Source organism: Papio anubis, chromosome 11 (assembly GCF_008728515.1).
Source record: "Papio anubis isolate 15944 chromosome 11, Panubis1.0, whole genome shotgun sequence".
Taxonomy (NCBI): Eukaryota; Metazoa; Chordata; class Mammalia; order Primates; family Cercopithecidae; genus Papio; species Papio anubis.
The window spans coordinates 43,397,726-43,403,725 of record NC_044986.1 but is presented as its reverse complement, the minus strand read 5'-3'; the positions used below and the strand labels follow the sequence as shown (position 1 = coordinate 43,403,725).

The 6,000-nt window shown below is 34.3% G+C and overlaps 1 long non-coding RNA gene across 1 annotated transcript in view; it reads right to left on the bottom strand.

The window, feature by feature from the left end:
* Positions 1–587: 587 nt before the first annotated feature.
* LOC103887640 overlaps positions 588–6,000 on the bottom strand; it is a 57,823-nt gene continuing 52,410 nt past the window's right edge. Inside the window, exon 4 of the long non-coding RNA XR_002524367.2 lies at positions 588–1,583. This is a non-coding gene — a long non-coding RNA (uncharacterized LOC103887640). The remainder of the gene's footprint in view (positions 1,584–6,000) is intronic.

Here is a 6,000-nt window from a genome sequence, read left to right as displayed (position 1 = left end):
TTAACTTTGTGGTGACTGAGTTAAACAAGTAACTGCACTGGTTGCAAATAACACAACCAGTCTCTGAGGTGTATTTATGCTGCAGATGGCTAAAAAGAGCTTCATTCCAATAACTTAACTACCAAAATTAGTTATATTTACTCATAAATATAAATATAAATGTAAATGTGATTATTAAATGAAATATTGTTGTTTCCCAGCCAGAAGAACCATTTTTAGCGTAGGAAAATACTCTCTTCTTGCTTTTGTCTGAATTCTCAGCCACTTTCTGGCTGAGAAATCTTTTGCTCTTCAATTAGTCTAAGGATTTGAGGTGAGAGAGGATAAAAAGGAAATCAGAATTTTTTGCTGGCTGCTTCTTTCTACACCTTATATCTCCCCTGACATAATGTTTAAATAGGAAAATGACACATTAGGGGGACAATGACAAGAGTATGCAGGAAGAAAAAGAATAAAATGTATATCTTAAAACACAAATATGTATAGATAGATAGATGATAGATAGTTATAAAAATCAGCAAAAAACAATACTACAGCAGGAGTATGAGTTGAAAATTATCACAAGAAAAAATAAAAATATAAAATATGTCTCATTTATATTTTAAAAATAATTAATTTCCCTAGTAATTAAATAAATATAAATTAAACAATTTTTGGACTTGTACTTGCAAAGATTAAAAAAAAGTGTGATAATATCTTGCATTGAAGAGAGTACAGAGACACTCCAGTTAGCAGACTCCTCAAGGAAACTGAAAAGTCTTCAAAATTTTCCTATATTTTGACCCCAAATTTTCATTTTTATAAATGTACCTACTGAAAAATAATCATACAAATTGACAAAGATGTTTTTATGGAGATGTTTATTATAAAAACTTGAATGTTTGGGAATAGGGAATTGGTTTAAATAAGGGCTGCAGCATGTCATGATTTTTTTGGAGGTTTGGAAGTAATGCTGACGAGTTAAAATAGAGGTAGGTAAAATAGTATTAGATTCTACCCTTGCATATTTATATACATATAAAAAAATCTGACATGCCATGTAATTTGAATGATGGTTATTTCTTGAAGTTCATTTTAGAGATTGTTTTATTTTCTTCTTTAATTTTAAAATTGTTTTCTTTTTAGTAATTTCTGAGTATATGTTACATTCATAATTAGATATGTATTATATATTATAGCTATTTCCATTTTTGACAGAAAAATATGGAAGGAAAGAGAAGATAAAAGGAGGGAGAGGAAAGTATTCCTGGTAAAATTGGAGCAACATCACCTAAGCCAAAGTTTTTGTCAGCAAAGAGTATTGATGGGAGGAAGTGATCATCTGCACAAACAAGAAGCTCTTCAAAGGGGCTTTGTCCTTCAGCTCCCCTAAAGTTCTTCTCTATGCCTAAAATCTATTGGCCAGGGGGTAACATATCATAAATACATTATTCCCACCTCTTACCAATTTTCCTGGTCTTTCTTCTTCAGGGCTTCCCACAGGGTCGCAATCCCAGTTCTCTTTATGAACTTATATTCATAATTCACAAAATTGCATATTGCTTCTCTCCATGATTCTTGTTTCAGGTTCATAGCTTTCTTACCTGCCAAAATGCATACGTTTGATCTCTGCTAAATAGCAATTGATGCCAATGAGCTAATACACTAACTATGACTCAATAAATATTTTTTGAGCAAACATTTCATTATAAGGGACTATGTTAGGTGCTTTGAGGAGAAAAATAAAGAAATAGCAAGCCTGATTTTTATACCCAGGTTTGGGAGACTGTAAATAAAATAGTGACAACTAAATAGTGCTAGAGATTTAAAAAGCTAACAACGACAATGGAAGCTAATGTCTCTTGCGTTATGTGTTTTCAGAATTAGTGCAATGTATGTTTAAAGAATCAATGGTGTCAGATGAGCTGAGTATTTGGAGTACACAAGACCTGAGTTTGAGATTAAGATCTCCCACTTTCTCTATCAAAGTCTTTTCATTCCTCTGGGTCTGTTTCTTCATCAATACAATGGATTCTATAATATTAATGGCTTTTTCATAGGATTGAAAGAGATTGAAAATTTACAAAATATTGCATCCACGAATGTGTAGTTATGATTAATGTCCTTCAAGATGCTCACTCACACTATTATTCCCCATGTGCGAGGCTGCTTGGTCTTCTCTCTGCCCTCGGAAGAATACTGGGATAAAAGCCAGATATAAACAACAATTGAGTCACAAAAGCAGCCACACAGCTAGACAGAATGTCAGATACCGTCACTGTCCCCTGAACCTTGCAAGATAACCAGTAAGTTCTCTGAATTGTAAACCAAAAATAAAATTCTAAGCCTCTCCATGCATCTGAATAGATTCGTCCTTTTGGCAAAGGCATTCCAAAACTAACCTGAAAAACTAGTTCAGGACATGATGATGGGGTGGGTGTCGGACATGCCTCATTATACCCTCCTCCTTTTGGAATTACTGATAGAAGAGATTCTTTAAGTATGATAAGAAATATTTACAATCTATTCTTTCTGAAGCCTGCTACCTGGAGGCTTCACCTGCATGATAAAATCTTTGTCTCCATAAACCCTCATCTTAACCCAGACATTTCTAAGTCTTTAGAAAATAACCTAACTCTTTCAACAAACTGCCAATCAGAAAATCTTTGAATATACCAGTGATCTGGAAGCCCTCGCTTTCAGTTGTCTCACCTTTCTGGAGTAAGCCAATGTACATCTTACATGCATTTAATTCATGTCTCATATCTCCTAAAATGCATCAAACCAAGATGTACCCTGACTATCGTGGGCACATGTTCTCGGGATCTCCTGAGGGCTGTGCCATGGGCCATTGGTCACTCATATTTGTCTCAGAATAAATTTCTTCAAATATTTTACAGAGTTTGACTCTTCGCAGACAGAGTTATCAAGAATATCAGACTAAATATTTTACTTGAATGATGTGATAAGGCAAAACTATGTGAAACTTATTTCTAAATAATCTCTTTAAACCATGGTTTCTCAGTACCAAGAAGTTTTCAGAAGTCACACAAAAAGGTTATTTTGTAATATTTTGGACTGTTTAGTAATGGAATAATTTATTTTATAAATAAATACAATACCTTTCAATTCAAAAGTCAAACTAACAGCTAGGTGGCTAAAATGTAAGACAAATAATTATTATACTAGCAACCACTCAAGTCCCTGCATCTTTAAATCCTAAATTAAAATTTTATTTTATGCTTCAATCAGTCAAAAGACAAGATTTTCACTAGACATTTGCTATATAGCATAAATTGCTTAATTTTGAACGATTATTAAACAAACTGGCATTGGAGTGACTTCAATCTCAGTAATCATTGACAGCTTCTATGTAAATACTAAATCTTTGTTTTCTGGGTTGATTTTGAAAATTGACCATTGTATTTTTGCATATTTTATGCATCTAATCATGATGCAATAATAGACTGTCATCCTTTTAAAATATCTATGTCTATTTTATTATTATATCATCTCATATTCAAATAAATCCTTTATTCAAAGCTATTATTTTCTTAATTGATATGATCCTTTCTTCTAAATACAGCTAACCAGCAAACATTTAAAAATATCAATTTTTTAAAGAATCTTGCTGAATATACTTGTTAAAATAAAGTTCTTTTGATGTTACTGTTCTACTCAGTCTTATATGTCCACAACCACTATTGTACTTCTCCCTGAACACACATATGCATGTGCATATACATATACACGTAAGTATATATGCATATATATGTGTGTGCATATACATATACACACATACATGCAAACACAGAGTCACACAATTACATTTGGAAAAGTTTGAAAATTTCTCCAGGAACATATTTAAGGCCATACAGGATGCAGCTCTGGACACTTAAATTAATCCAAGCCCAAAATCAACAGCCGGTAAAAACATAAGTATTAGTCCTCTCAGTTTCATTTCTGGAAATTTTCTTGGATATTCCCCTTGTTTCTCTCTCCTCTCTCTCCTTCTCTCTCTTCCATTATAAAACTGGTTCTGAATGTTCTTGGCTTAGATTGCCACGTGATAAGAAATTCATTTGCCTATTTTTTGATTTCTGTGCTTCCCAGGACATTGTTGCTGTTTATCTTCCAGCCTTTCCACATCTAACCGGTCTGTCACCACCAAAATCTGCTTTCCCAACCCCATTATGTGTACCTGATTATTCCTTTGAAGAAAAAGAAGAGAGAAAGATCAAAGAGAGAACCAACAGTGCTACCGAACAAATAATTTTAGTTTGTCAAATATTTTGTCCCCATAAAATACCCCACTCTCCAAGAAGAGGGCTACTCCCTTGTTAGTCTTTAAACAATGCCACATTTTTGGGTTATGACTGCAGAAAATTCAACTGGTTTAACCTTTTTCACAGGCATTATGTTTAAATCATTTTTCAGGGCCTAACTTTCCCTGAGAAAGCAAGTAAGAAAGAAAAGTTGCTAATGCTCAGGTAATATATCTATTTCATAGGCAGTAAAATGCAGTACTGTCACTTTCCATGAGTCAGAAATATTCATTAAAACTGATAATTTATGATCATTCTGCCGTAATATTAGAATATTTGACCAACAAAAATGATGATGTTTAAAAAATGATGTTATGGTACTCCTGGAAATAAATTTCCAGTTTGAAGACTTATATAAAGGATATAGATTTGATCATAAAACTAAGAATCTGGCTTATATTGCAAAACTACTTTACATTCAAGAATTACCAAAATGGAAAATGACTTAGGTCACTAAAAGAAAATCCCTTTGATCATAAGACCTGCCATGACTGCACTAAATTCAAGCACTCTAGACTAATTGATTTGGCTTTAGAAATCTTATCTGGTAAAATAAATATAGGCCTGGGATATATAGCATATTAAGTCAGATTTAGTTTTTCATATCTTAGATTAAATTAATTTGTCAGATCTTTGCTTAAATATGGAAAAATTTTGGATGACTGATGTTCACTGTAATTCTGTTAGGAAGACTGAGAACAAAGATGGGTGCAAAAACATTGCAAGAGAGCACTACCCTTGGCAGAGCTCTGTAAAAGGGTGCTGGTGAAAAAAACACAATGAAATGAAGTACAATTAAGCAATAAGGATGAAGACTTCTGCTTCCTGAAAGATGGAGTGGATATACTTTTCTATTTATTTTACTAAGTACGGCTAAAAAACACTGGCCTAAAGTATAAAACAAATGTAAAAAGATTAGAAAGATGGATGAATAAAGCTAATTGGCTAGGAACCTAAGAAATTCATAGTTTTGAGTTTCTTAGGTGTCCTTCTCCTTGATTCTATGCATTCTTTTGAAGTCTTGCATTTCTGTCTTCACCTTTTAAGAAGCAGTCAACTCCTCCAGTCTTTACTGAGTGGCTTTGGGATAGAAATACTTCAATAATCAGCCCAGCTGGTATTCTAAGGATTTCTCAGATCTTTTTTATGGCTATGCCATCTCCAAACCTCTTGTTCCATCTGTGGGAAGGGGAGTCATAGAAGAAGTCTGAGGATTACATGCCTTTTCAATCCACTAAGCTAGGTCAGGTGCTGAGAGCATCCCATTTGCTTTCTCTAGGTTCAATACCCTGAAATGCTTGAGTTTGTATGTCTTCTTCCAATCCCACAGAGTCAAATAGGCTGTCAGTTGGAGACTTGCACTGGGCATCTCGTTACATTTGTGGAGCCAACAGAAGAGATAAAAAGAGGCTCACAGGGCACTTGAGATGATCATGAGCCAGTTGGGGGTGCATTCAGAGGCAAGGAGTCCTATATGTCTTGTGGGTAGTCTTCCTGATTGTCTGAGGAGCAAAGTAGTCAGGTCCAGGGCTTTTCTTCCCTGCTGCCAGACTCTCCTCAGCACTCAGACCTGACAATCACCTCAGTATTCTGAGAAGGGTTAGAAAGAAATGAACTTCTTGGTCAGCGTCTCACACTGCTAAGGTAGATGAGCACTCACTCACTACACTCTCACGTTCTTTCTGAAATAAATAAC